Source organism: Equus caballus, chromosome 1 (genome assembly GCF_041296265.1).
Source record: "Equus caballus isolate H_3958 breed thoroughbred chromosome 1, TB-T2T, whole genome shotgun sequence".
NCBI lineage: Eukaryota > Metazoa > Chordata > Mammalia > Perissodactyla > Equidae > Equus > Equus caballus.
The window spans coordinates 183118113-183132023 of NC_091684.1; the positions used below are offsets into that span (position 1 = coordinate 183118113).

The 13911-nt window shown below is 42.2% G+C and overlaps 1 protein-coding gene across 3 annotated transcripts in view; it reads left to right on the top strand.

Annotated features, from left to right (window-relative positions):
• AKAP6 (A-kinase anchoring protein 6) overlaps nt 1-13911 on the top strand; it is a 509527-nt gene that overhangs the window by 24608 nt on the left and 471008 nt on the right. For 2 of the 3 annotated variants that reach the window (XM_070241754.1, XM_023623662.2), the window contains exon 1: nt 12597-12754. The exons of the other annotated variant lie outside the window; for it this stretch is intronic. The gene's annotated coding sequence lies outside the window, so the exon portion shown is untranslated. Of the gene's footprint in view, nt 1-12596; nt 12755-13911 lie in introns of those variants that run through there. 3 annotated transcript variants of the gene reach the window in all.

Sequence of the window (13911 nt, forward strand, 5' to 3'; positions counted from 1 at the left end):
CCCGCCAATTTGGGATTGGATCCAGACTAGTGTGTACTGGGGAATGGAGCTCAACAGTGTGTTAGGAAAGTGAGGATACAGACTTGCCTCGTTGCTTATGGAGTGAGGGAAGTTGGGGAGGCAAAAAGAGCTGAATTTCGTGTGAGTTGCAAAATTGTGGCTGCAAGTTGCAAGAGTTTGAGGCTGGCTCTCTTGGTTTCTCTTCTCTGAATGTTACATGCAAGGACAGAGGCACTGTTGACACCTAGGTCCAGTCCACAGGCAGGGACATCTAGCATCTGCATAAGAGGAGTGTTTGTGAGGCTGGGTACCTTCCTCACTCCCACTCCTTCATGCCAAGAGGACTGTGGCCCTGGATATTAGCCCCTTTCCTTCTAGATCCTGTTCCATTTCTAGTTTCCAAACTACCTAGGACTGAATTTCTTACAGAAATATGGAGAGGCAGGATTTTTTTCTTTAGAAGAAGTTAATATTTTACAATTGTGAATAATTTCTAGGATCAGAAATTGAATGTGAAATTGTGCAAATGATTTGTCTGTTCATGGCTTGTTTATTTTGGGTGGATTCTTCACTTATGGTCATCCCAACTATTTCCATAGCCACACACCTAAATTTTGAAAACAGTTAACTTGTCTAAGCAGGAACTTCTCTGGTGGCTTTATTTCATGGCCAAATCATTCACATAACTTGCCCTAAATTTTGGAAGCATATTTATAATGAAAAAAAAAGATTACAATTTGGCAATGTTTTTTAAAATAGAATATGTACATCTATATTCTCTATCTATGTATTCTAATATAAATAGGTCTAGAAACCCCTGTCAGGAATTTATTCTACCAAAACACTCTGAAAAGTATGCAATAATACTTGCCAATAAAAGATTGCTTAAATAAAAGCATAACCTTAAAATGGTACATTTCCTCTATTAAACTGAATGAGATAGATCTACAAGCAACCACAGTAACTGGAAAAAAGCAAGTAGCAAAAGAGAGTATAATATGATCACACCTTTGTGTTAAATATCTATATATATGTACAAATAACACACACAGGTTTATTTGTATATCTAATTTAAAAAGTTAACTGAATTGTTATCCTCTGGGAAGGTAGGTTTACAGGGCACATTTTCTTTCTCTGTTATGTATTTCAGAAATATTTCAATTTTTAGTGATTATCATGTGTTTCTTGTGAAATACAAAACAGACTTTAAAAATACCTGATTCCTTTCCTCTTCATTCCTTCCAAACAAGTCAGGAGGCCCTGTCAGGGGAAGTATTGGGTCTGAGATCCTGCGGGATTTGATGAATTAAGCCTTGGCCATCCCTGCTCAGTATGATATTTTATCTAAAATGTCTCACCCTGACCAAACCATCAAGCCTAATTAAAAATGGAAAATTCATGGAAGAAGAGGCCTCCCTGCACGCCCCAGGGGAGCCATTCTTCCCTGGCTCCCTCTGGATCCTTCCAGTTCATTAACTAAGAAGGGGTTGGAGGAGTTGTCTCCCGCCACAGCTGCTGCCTTCTCCAGTGTCGCTCTGATCTGGTCAGTGAAACCCCTGGTGGAAAGCAGAAGGCTCTGAGCGGCCTGCCAGCCCAGCCCGCTGGCTGCCTCCAAAGCAGGCCGGCTGGCTGGGCCAGCCCTCTCTCTGTCTCCCCCTCCTCCCTTTCCAAGCCATTGTGCTACAGATAATCATTAGGAAACAGGGGAATTGAGGGGCTTTGTTCTTCGGGACAGAGTGTGCCAGGAGTGAGGCACTCAGATCCTGGGGCCTTTCTAGGGATATCCCAGACCTGCAATCTTAGAGATGACCAGAGCCAATGGCCTTATTTGGGTGAGGAACATTGTGTGCCTCTGGCGACAGTACTCTACACTCTTGGGGTGTTTAGATTACAAAAGAGAACTGCTCTTCTTTGCCGCTCTTCCCTGGGACACTGAGGATGTTCACCCTGCTACCAGCTCAACACAAGCTTGACACAAAAAAAGCCATATTGTAGAAAAGAAACCATATTGTAACTTTGAATGACCTCTGATTAACTAGCCCAGACATGCTCTGTATATTTTATGGCCCCTCTCAGCTGCTTTAAGATGATAACTTTGTTCTTTTGAGTTCTCTAGGAATGTGGTGACCCCTGGGCAGAGAGTCTATGCTGATAACCATCATCAATGACAACTGAAAGATCAGGGTATAGGATGTTGTTCTGGTCTCTGATGCATATCCAGTAAAACAAAAGACTATCAGGAAGTGAAACTAGATGTCTGTCCCCATCTGGAGACGAGCCCCTTATATAACTGGCCTGTAGTCTTTGTTCTGTAAGATGGTTCTTTCGGACATTAGTCAGCCATCTTCCCTCTTGCTAGCAAGCTGTAATAAAAAACACTTTCTCTCCTCCCACATTACCTCTTGACTATTGGCGTGTCTTGGGGTGGGCAGACGACCCCCCTGGGGTGATAACAACCCTTCCCATGGCCCATGAGAAGCCCAAGGAAGGACACAAGACTGAGAACAAGGCTCTTATTAATTTGATGGTGGCAGGGAAGGATGAGTCACAGAGTGGTTAATCACATAAGGAACACTTGGATTTGGTTTTGGTATGGAGGAACCCCCTGACAATGGAAATGGAGGAGGAAGATTGGGTGAGTCTAGCAGAGGTAGCTTTTCTTGTGTCATTGTAAAATGAAGTATTTTTGTAAACATATCTGTGTGTAGATAATTCAAGTAGGGCAATCTTTGTATTTAGGTAGAGATAATTATACTAAAGAAATTGATCTTAGATTTCTTTTCTTTCTTTCAAGTCAAGAAATTTTCTGCTGATGGCAATGCCCACTGGAACTCACTAATATCTGTGTTCTTTTCTTCCTGGGCACAAAACTAGACCTCATTTCTCAGCCTCTCTTGCAGCTAGGTGTGGCCTTGCCTGAGTTTGGTCGACAGAATATGAGTGAAAGCAATATCCTCTTCTTCAAGGCCTGACCCATGAAAATCTCCCACAGGCAAGCCCCACTCTCTTCTCCCTTTGTCTGATGAATGGAGAGATTCAAAGACTTAAAGGAGATCAGAGTTACAAGATGGAGGAACCTGAGCCCTGAGTAACTTTGTGGAGCAGAGTCCCTCTAATGACCCTCATCAGACTGTGATGTGAACAAGGAAACTTTTAATGTTCTAAGCCACTGATATTTGGGGGTTCTTGGCTAAAGCACCAAGTCCCTTCTAATTTAAATGAGCTACTTTAAATTAGGGTTCAGAGCTGCTTTCTTTCTACTTTAACTCATTTCAGTAATAGGAAATACTGCACAAGTATTCATATTCTATATCGTTAGATCTTCATTTAGACAGAGAGCTAGATCATGGCATTAATAGCTCTTTAAGGCAAGCTTTTTTTTAAAAATAGCAATTTCCTATGGAATATTTTTGGGCAAGCTTTCAGAGATCATTTATACTAGAGTGCTCTTATTATCAAGGACGAAAAAATTGACTTTCCCTGTGGTAAGAATAAACACAAATTAAAATACTTTCTTCAATTGCAACATACTTGCAATAATAGAAACTATTATTAAAAGAAAGAAAGAAAAAGAAATTTGTTGAATATATTTGTGTAACTCACACAATAAGAGAAAATAAGATCTGAAATACAGAAAATAAGTACAGAAGTCATGGTAGCTCCAGGGATGTCAGTAGGAGGAGCTCATGGAAAGTCTCTTCAGCTGCCCTCAGAATGACTCAGCTCTCTTACCTTCCATCTGTTCCTCCCACACCCAACATTCCATTTTCTGGGGGAGAGAGTCAGATGTAGATTGTTTACATGCTTACCCCTTGGTCAAGATAGGATATCAAGGCTGAGACCCAGGACTACCACAAGGAGGGTGAAAGGATAACATCCCCCTCAAAAAGGCAGAATTCTAAAACATCTCTTTAGAAACACAGAAAAATGGTAGCAGGAAAAGTAGAAGCAGTTAGATGGCTGTCACTCTATTTTGCCTGGTTGTGTCCTCTGCAGGATCAAAAAGATGATGCCAGGTCAACACATGGAACTTTTATAACTAAAGGCATCATTTATAACTAAGTGATAACTAAGATAAGTTATCATTTTATAACTATAAAAGAGTTACCAATCATTTGAATGGTAGTAGGCATTATCATCAAAAGCTTGAAGTATTTTACTATATTAGCCGCTTATAGTGTGAATGGGATTCCTGGGCATATATTCCAAAGAGGTGAGGTGTAATCATTATAAGCATGTGGCATTGTAGGTAACTGCAGTTTCTAATACTATATTTAAATTGACAACATTAATAGATTTAGCTGGGAAGTATCTTCAGCTTGACAGCAATTTTTAAAGTAATTACTTCATTTTAGTAAGAAGCAACATTTGGGCTGATTAGCATCTGAGGTCAAAAGGACAGTGCGTAAATCATAGGAAGCCTGTTTATTGATCCTTGAGTCACTGGGCTCTTAATCCACAGTATCACCAGCTCTTTGTCTGGGTTACATGTGCCCTGTGAAATGCAGTTACATTCATTTTTAAAAACTCTATTTGAAATAAATTTAGAGTTATGGAAGAGTTGCAAAGGTAGTACGGAGAGTTCCTATTTACCCTTCACCCAGCTTCCTCTATTGTTAACAGTTCATGTATCCATCTTTAGTCATTTTTTAGTAGTTGAGCATGAACAGTGATTAGACTTGAGAGACAGATTGATGTATTTAAAAGCATGGGGTTTTGGATTCTGACAAACTTGGATTTAGGTACTATGTTAAACTTACTAGCCATTAAACAACGTCAGGCAAGCTACTTCTCTGTGAAAATGGGGTGCCATCTCTCCTACAGGGTCCTTGTGGGTATTAAACATTCCATAAAAATGGAATCATCTTGTAAAGTTTTGGTACACAGTAGATGTTTAATAAGTGTTCATTTCTTCCTCCCCCTTCCACCTCTTACCAGTCTCTTTGCCCCACTCTATTCCTTCTTTCTCCTCTTTCTTTCTTCATATCATTGGATAATGTCACTTTTTTTCTGGCTTTTGGTTTTTGCTTTTGGATCTGTCCCCAGTCACACTGCCTTCTCAAACTTCCAGTTCTGGCATTTTCTGATGCTGAGGGAGAAGATGGCCTTTTTAACCTGAGTATTGCCTAGGCTTCTGCTGATTTAGCCTTAACATTCACCAACCCGAGTTTGAACTACAGAATGTTTCCACATCACTAACAAGGACATGGAAAAATTATAAGGAAAAAAATGAAACCAACCATAGGTTGCAAAATGTGTGTGTAGCTGTGTGGGGGGGGGCAATCGGACAAGTGTGTAAACTCAAAAACAACTCAAGCCCCCCCTGCACTGGAACACTGGAAGAGATTCCTCGTAGGTGAAGTTCAAGACCCTGGATCCAAATAATCCATTTTAGCCAAGTGGGACTCAGATCCTTGATGGGCTAATCTACTCTTGTCATTTACTCTGATGAATGTCCACAGGGAAGGGAAACTACAATACTGGCACCATCTCCTCTCTCAACAAAAATCTGCTTAAAACCAGATGCCTGGTAGCCATATGACAGATGCTCCACCCTGAGGAGGGGGCTCCCCTCAGAGATCTGGGAGAGGCAGGGGTGATTATGCTGCACGCCTGCTCCTCAGCTTAATGGGCAGGCTGGGGGGAGAGATGGAGCCCTGAACATCTTGGAGGTGACACCCTCTGGGCCGTAAGTGCTCCAAATACCATTTAGTCTCAGCTCAGCAGCTGTCCCATGGCAGCAGCCCTTTTTGTGATATTTGGCATGGAATTGGGATCCTCAGACTGGTAGAAACCCCAAGATCCGTGCGATAATGTGGGTCAGAGGCCTGATTTGAGAGTGAAAGAGAGAGAGAGGAGAATAGGCACTGTCAATCTCCAATTGCCTTTTTTTAAAAAAAAGTTTTAAATTTTAATTCCAGGACTGTTATTCTGGTCTCCAGAATAGGAGAGGGGAGTGAGTGTTACTTTGTCACCATCAGGGACTATGATAAGGAGAAAACAATAATTAGGATTGGGCTGGCATGGAGTTTCACCAGGAGGAAATGCTTGCCCATGGTGGCTTTGTTCAGAAGTCCAGCAGGGGACATTGAGAGGGTCAAAGAGTGAAAACATGACCATTTGGTAAAGAAAATGGAAGCCAGATGTGAGGCAAGCAGCATTTCTGTAACAGCCACACACCCAGATTTGTAGCAGAGCAGAAAGTGCGAAGGCTGAGGCCTGGCAGTGTTCCTGCCTGTGGCATCTGCGGCTGGGACACCGACCAGAGGGTACCTTCTTTTCCTGAGTGATGCAGGAGTGATGGACAGAAGAGGGATGGTCAGGGGCTCAATTTGTTATGGTTAAACAGCGAATCGTTAGCATTAAAACATACTGGATATTTGAGCTTTGCAGAGGTGGCAGAAATATAATCATTTTACTAAGAGCTCAGTGTTAGGAATATTTAAATTTGTGGAAGTATGATGTGTAGTTTTTCGTTTTAGAAGAGAAACACTAACACATCATATCAGTACAACTATATGACCTAGTGGAAAAATGGTTGAGGAACAAGAAACCTGATTTATAGTCTAAGTTCTTTGGCTGATTTGCCTCAGTTTCTTACCCATCAATGGGAGTGATAATAGTGGCTAACACCTCATTACGATTAGCGTTGTGCCAGGTACTTTCTGTGGATGGGTACTATTATCATCGACTTCATTTTATAATGAAGGAGCTGAAATCTGAGTTAAGTAAGTTACTGAATGTCATACAGCTAGTAAATGACAGAGGCACCATTTGACTCCAGGTTGTGTTACTCCAGACACATATATTCTATATATTCAACTCTCACACCATACCGTCCACTCTATTTAGCTCGCAGAATGTGGCAAGGATGAAATCGGGTAATTGAAAGGAACAGACTAGTTTTGAGATGGCTGCTAGAATGGAAAGAGCCTACCCTTTGGAGCCTGATGAAGGTGGATTTGAATCCTGCTATCACCTTGTAAATAGTTGAAAATTACGTAATCTTATCATTTTTGGCTCCATCATATTAAAGGGGAATGGTTATCCCTATTTTTCTGGTTGCTGGAAGATTAGATTTGATGTATATAAAGTGTTCAATTTGTAGTAGGAACTAAAAAATTGGTAGCTATCGTTATTTGCTCCTGCTTTCATATATTAGCCTTGAGGACCAGGACCATGAGAATATTTTTGTATCCTATTTTAGTTATAATGGGTCAGGGCACAAAGTTGTCATTCATCTGTTATTAACATTGGGGGCTTACCATGGGTTGGGTGCTGTTCTGGGTTCTTTCCATATATTAACTCATTTAACCACTCCAGGATGAAGAAGATACTCTTAGTGCCCTACTTTTACAGATGAGGAAGTAACTTGACACACAGTTACTTGTGTGAAGTTAACAGTCACACAGTTTGTAAGTGACAGAGCTGGGATTTGAAACCAGTGGTCTAGTTCTTAATTACCATGCTATTAGTTGTAGATTCATAAGATCACACAGTTGGAAGAAGAAATAAAGGTTTTATAGTTCAACCTTATGCTTCACAGTGAGAATCACTTGCTTGATATTTCTGAGAGACACTTATTTAACTTCTTCTTGTCTATCTTCAGTAGCAAGATGCTCAATGACCCAATGAGGCAGCCCTTTCAATTTTTGGGTAACAGTTTGTTAGAACTTTCTAATTTTAAGCTGAAACCAGCTTTGCCTTTTTCCTTTTCATTGACCTTCTAGTTTTTGAGGCATCCAGAACAAGGCTAGCTCGCTCTTCAATATGACACCCCTCTGCTATTTGAAAAGCACTACCTCCTCTTATCCAAGCCAGCAACTTCCGTGGCGACTCATCATCTGACTGGGCTCTGACTGTCTTTCTTTATATATGGTAGAGTAAAACGTGTCCATCATTAGTATATTATTCTTTTCTCAATGCAGGGTAAGATTGCATTAGCTTTTTGGACAACCTTGCACACAGCTTGCTCCCATTGGCTTTAGGTACTGTAACCTCCTGTTTATTAGTCTGTTCAGGCTGATGTCACAAAATACATAGACTAGGTGGCTTAAACAACACAAATGTATTTTCTCACCATTCTGGAGGCTAGAAGTCTAAGATCAACGTTCTGGCTGATTTGGTTTCTGGTGAGAACTCTCTTCCTGGCTTGCAGACAGGTACTTTCTCACTGCATCCTCACATGGCTTTTCCTTAGTGCCTGAGTGTTGGGAGAGAACGAGCTCTGGTGTCTCTCCCTCTTTTGTGAGGACACTAGTCCCATCAGATTAGGACCACCCTGATGACCTCACTCAACGTTTATTACCTCCTTATAGGCCCTATTTCCAAATACAGTCAAATTGGGGGTTAGGGCTTCAACATACGAATTTTGGGGGACACAATTCCATCCATAGCATCCTACAATCATAGGGTGTGGCTGTGTGCTGGAGACCTGTGATGGAGAATCGAAGGAAAGGGGCGTGACCACTTAATCTCGTGCTGCAGGGCAGTGTGCGAAGAGTCCAAACTGCCCTTCTTCCTTTAGGGGCTGTACTCCCTATCTCTGTCATCCCACCAAGCCCTCTTCTTGGTTTTGAGTGGCTGTGATACTGACAAGGTGGAGACAGAAAGGCAGACAGCTGAAATCTGCTATTGCATCAATAGCTCTGCGCTTCAAGCCCAGGGACTTCCCCATCTATCTTGTATTGGGCATTTTGACTTCCTGCCATAGGAAACAGATGCAGGGAGGGCAGGTTGTAAGCTGGAGCCCTTAATCATAAGGGCAAAGGGAGCTCTCCCAGGACCTTTGCTGCTGGCAGGATGACTGTGGAGACCTGCCAGAGAAATCCCAGCAGCCCTTGCGGAGAGGCTTAAGGTGGGGAGACTCACTGCTCCTGTGACTCAGCCTGCTTCAGTCCAGAAAAGAGTGAGGACAGGGAGAGCAGGGCATGTGTCCATCAGGATTCTCTAGATTGCAAGTTCTAGAAAGCCCAAAGTGCCTTAAGTAAGATGGGAGTGTGTTGGTTCACATGAAGTCCACAGGCAGGCTGAGCTTCCGGTAGGGTTTGGTGCAGGGCTCAAATATTATCACCAGGATCTGTCTCTAAGCTTTCTTCATCTGGGTGTCAGCTTTACCAGCTCACTCTATGTTTTCGTATCCTCCCACTACCAATTCCAGAGGAAGAATAAACAAATTTCCTTGGCTCTGACTGGTTTCTGTGCCGTTCTGGAACTAATCAGTGTAGCCACAGGGATGGGATATGTTGTTATTTTAAGCCAACCAGGAACTCCCTTGTAGCTAGGGTTTGAGTCAATTCCATAGAAACCACATGACTAGAGAATGATGGGGGGTGGTTTCCCAAAAGAAGTTTGAATCCTCCTTCCCAAAGGAACTTTGAGGTCTCTTGGAACTTTTGGAAATGGCTGTTGGACAAAAACAACAGGTATATATTACAGAGATTTCTGACATGGTCCCTAACATCTTCAGCCAATGTTACTGGAATATCCCTGAGGATTGTAGTAAGTGTCACTTTCTCTTCATACTCTTAATACAGCAACTTTATGTTTTTATATTCTAGAGTATAGGACTATAGTCCCTTCAGATTATCTCCTATTCGTTTCTGAGATTCTCTCTATAGTTTTGTCATTTGTGCCCATCCATCCAAAAACGAATACATATTGAGTGTCTACTGTGTAGCCAAGGGATGCTAGATGTTGAGGGTATTGCAGCAAATAAGAGAGAGATGGTTGCTGCCCTCAGCAGGCTTTCAATCTAGTGTTCCACTCTCCTCATCAAGGTGCCATGCTGGTGCCTGTCCATCACATCATGTGGCCTGGGCATCTCTGATCTCCCTCACGTGGTGGCTGCCCCCACTACCATACTGGTCTTGCCCTATTATTTATTATACTTTGCCACACAGAAAACAGGCTCTCCCCTTAAGCCTGCACAGCATGGCAGAGACTACTGTATGCTCTCATATGTGCAGGATAGCACTTGTCACAATTGCCATGAATTATCTATTTGTTTAATTGTCTTTCTCTCTAGACTACTCATAAGGGTAGCGATTGTGTCTATCTTATTTGTCATTGTTTTCCCTTTCTTAGCACAGTGCCTGGAGCATTCAAATACTTGAAAGATCTGCTAGACTGTCGGGTTTAACAGGACTACTTAAGGTAAAGAAATAATGAAACAAAAACACGACACACAAAGTATCCTGAAATAGTTACTAGGTGTGTATGTTGGTCAGCTCAGGCTACCATAACAAATACCAGTCTAGGGTTGCTTAAACAACAGAAATTTATTTTCTCACAGTTCTGGAGGCTGGAAGTCCAAGATCAAGGCGCTGACCAATAGAGTTTCTGGTGAGAGCTCTCTTCCTGACTTCTAGATGACTGTCTTCTTGCTCACGTGGCAGAGAGAAAGAGAGAGAGACCAAGCTCTTTGGTGTTTCTTCTTATAAGGACACTAATCCCGTGTGTTCAGGGCCCCACCTGTCAAGACTTCATTTAACCTTAATTATCTCCTTACAGGCCCTATCTCCAAATAGAGTCACATGAGGCTTAGGGCTTTAACATATGACTTTTGGGTGGACACAAATCAGTCCACAGCAGTGTTGCTTACTTCGAAGTAAGTGGCTCCAGGCTACCTTCAGGGACCTTTCTAGTGACCACCTGCCTAGTTTCCTGCATGCTTCTATGTGGCAGAGGCCAGCTGACCGTACCCTGGAATGCTCTGAGCATGTCACCTCATAAGAATATAAACAGAACTTCCCTAAGACCCAGAAGGAGAATGAAGTTCCTCTCCCCCGGTCTAAGCTTGGCTTTCTCAGTCCCTATTTTTTGTCCAAGTTTCTGTCTTATCCAAGTATTGAGACTCTCCATTCCCTTTAGGGGCACATTATCCTCAATCCATAGCTCCCCTCTGAAAAAAAGGACAAAGATATCTCTAAAGACCACTCAAGCTCAACCCAAAATGAAAATCTTCTCTACCAAACAGAATTCTTATATTTTTAATATGAAACATCTACATTTAGGTTATTTCACATTATTCTCCAAGAAAAAATGGTAGGTGTAACCAAGGATGCATTTGGACTTTTTTTCCAAAACAAAGGCTCTGCTCACCCCAAAGGGAATTCAAGTCCCTATACCTGGGCAGGTAGAATTGCTTCCAGCGCTTAGATGGCAGCCTCCCTTCCACTAGCCTCTCCCCTCAGATTTTACCCATCACAGCGTGGAAAATCTTAGGGGTGGCCAGAACTCCCAGTATACTTGCGTTGCCTGAATCTGGTACTGAATCACCTAGTGCAATTCCTTAGCCTTTGAAGCTAGAACTCTGTATCTCTGAAGCTTGATGGCTGGAATAAAGGATAAAACCCCTATCCTAAAATTGCCAGAAATGTGTTTTCTGTGTATGTAATGGGTGGAAGTGGGAATAATATTTAGAGCATAGTTTTCCTTTGTTCTGAAAACCCTCTAGGTCATACAGCTGTGATTAAAAAACCAACTCCTGGTTGCTTGGATAGCCTTGGATGTTGGTAATGTCAACCAAATATGAATACTTCAAGCTGGGTGGTATTTTCTTTAGTAATGGAAAATAATGTTTCTCGAAGAGAAAGACAAGTTTTTAAAAGTGTGTGTGTTTTTTTTCTCTGCCGTCCTCATTGATTGATTTCTGTGGGGAATATTTGACATGAATAATTAGTATTCTAAAGTTCAGTGAAGAAACCACTTAGACCATTAACAGCTTAAAAACAAGAAACAGAGTAAAATATCAATTCCAAATGGTTGAGTCTTGGTACTATGTTTCTTGGTAATAACAGTAAAGATAACGTTTATATAGTGCTTTAGAGTTTGTAGAATGTTGATGGGTTACCATTAGGTCTGTTTCAAGGATGAGTGCTCCACTGAAGCCAAGCCACTAAGTAGCTCTAAATCTCATCGTTCAAATAACAAGTGGGTGTTTGTGTTGGGTTGGGGCATAGTGTTGCCTCTTCCCACCCCTGGTTTTGCTTCTCCTTCTGCTAAGTTACTCTGTTCTCTCTGCCCTGCCATTACCTACCCCCAGCATGTCTAGAGCTTCTGCTGCCTCTGGGACCACAAAGGGTTGAGGGAGTCTTTGCCCCCAATGAAGAAAGAACTGTCTGTGAGATAGCCATGTTACTAGACTGAACTCAAAACTGTTAACTCAGATCCTTGTACTTATTGTATTCATCCTTGCTCAACATCAGCCATTTGATGGATATTTGCTAGGACACACCCATTTGATGCCACCAGATTCTGTATTTTTCCATTAACTAGCTAAGACCCATTGTTGGCAAATACTGAACTTGGCAAAGTTAGGAATCTAGAATCAGGAAATCTGTTCCTGGATGGGCCAAGGGAAATTTCAAGACCTGTGAGCCCTGACCGACCTTGGGGGACTGGTGATGAGATAGAGATGACAGATTTTTCTCTGTGGATACTTTCTTCCTGCACCATTCCCAGGATCACTGCCCATGTGTGTCCCCTGCAGAGCAGAGGAAAAACCAAGCTTTCTATCCCTCAGGCTCTCTGTTCAGAGAGCTCTGAGCAAAATCGCTCCTCCCCTTGGGGTTCAGCCAAACGGAACCTTCTTTGTGACCTCTGATTTCCTATTGCTGAGGAAAGAGGAACTCGCTGGCTTATGGAGAGCTCATCAGGCCTGTACAGAAAACGGGGCTTCTGACTTGTTTGTTCTCAAAGGACAGATTATTTTCCCTCATTCACAAGTAGATAAAAACACTATCCAGTAGTGGTAAGTGAGAGTCTTCCTGATACATCTTATTTTGACTCCTTTGAGTTCTTCCATTAGGATGTTTATTTCATGGTGTGTTGTCATTTTGATGTGCTGTTTCTTTGGCTGTGCTGAGTCTTGCATGCCTGTATTCGGATAGGTGTACTAATATCTTCATACATACGTTCGCTAATCAGAGAATGTGTTTTCCCCTTTGGAATTGCTCTTATTGGAAGAGTGTTTCTTTACGTGTGGTTCATAGTCACATGGTCAAGCTTTGCCCATGTTTGGCTCTTTGTAATTGTTTTCTTTTTAAACACATACCCACGTATATATTATTAAATAAACTTCCTCTCCCATGTTCCCCGAGGGAAGCCATGCATAAAAAAGAAGTACAAGAGGAAATCCACTGCATCTGTGCTCTTGGTTACTTCCTCAGACAATAGTTGAACTCTTCACCGCTGAGAGAAAACCTTGCTTGTGGGGATGGATGGGGAAATCCACTCAGTGTCTCAAGTTTGTTTTCTTGGCTTCACTCTGGTCACTCTCCCAACCTCCTTGTCACTTTCCCCCAAGTATCCAGGACCAACTTGGGCCTCTCTTTCAGCTGGTTATCTGGGTCTTTCTAGTCTTTCCCTGACACCTGTAAAATGGCTTTGAACCTGGAGGATTTTAGCCTCTTAAGACGTTGGGGTTTTGAGGGTCAGAGAAGAAAGCTCTAACCTAGGTTGAAGTTTGAGAGCGCAAGTGCCCAATTCCTTTCTCTTCAAGGACTGAATGAGTCAGGCTCACTGCTCTTCTCAAAATCCCACCAGCTTCTTTCTTTAGTATCTTCCTCATTTAATAGTGGCATAGAGATGCTGCATCTGATACCAGTGGGGGTGACAACTTACAGGGCTAGAGTGAAGAAACTTGTACTTAACACCCATCAGCATTTGAGCTTCCTTAACTTGCAGGGTTTGCTCAATTTCTTATTGACCCAGTGCCTATAAATCAGTGCTTATTTGCATGGGAGACTTTGTCTTCTTGGTTTGGGCACAGAAGATCCATAGTATAAGATAGGACAGGCCGGGAGAGCACTGCAATCGTAGCTGCTATTCCTGCTGCCCTACTGCTATGGCTACTGTACTATTGTTGCTGCTACCTGCGGCTCTGGCAATGATTGTAGCTGTTGCTAC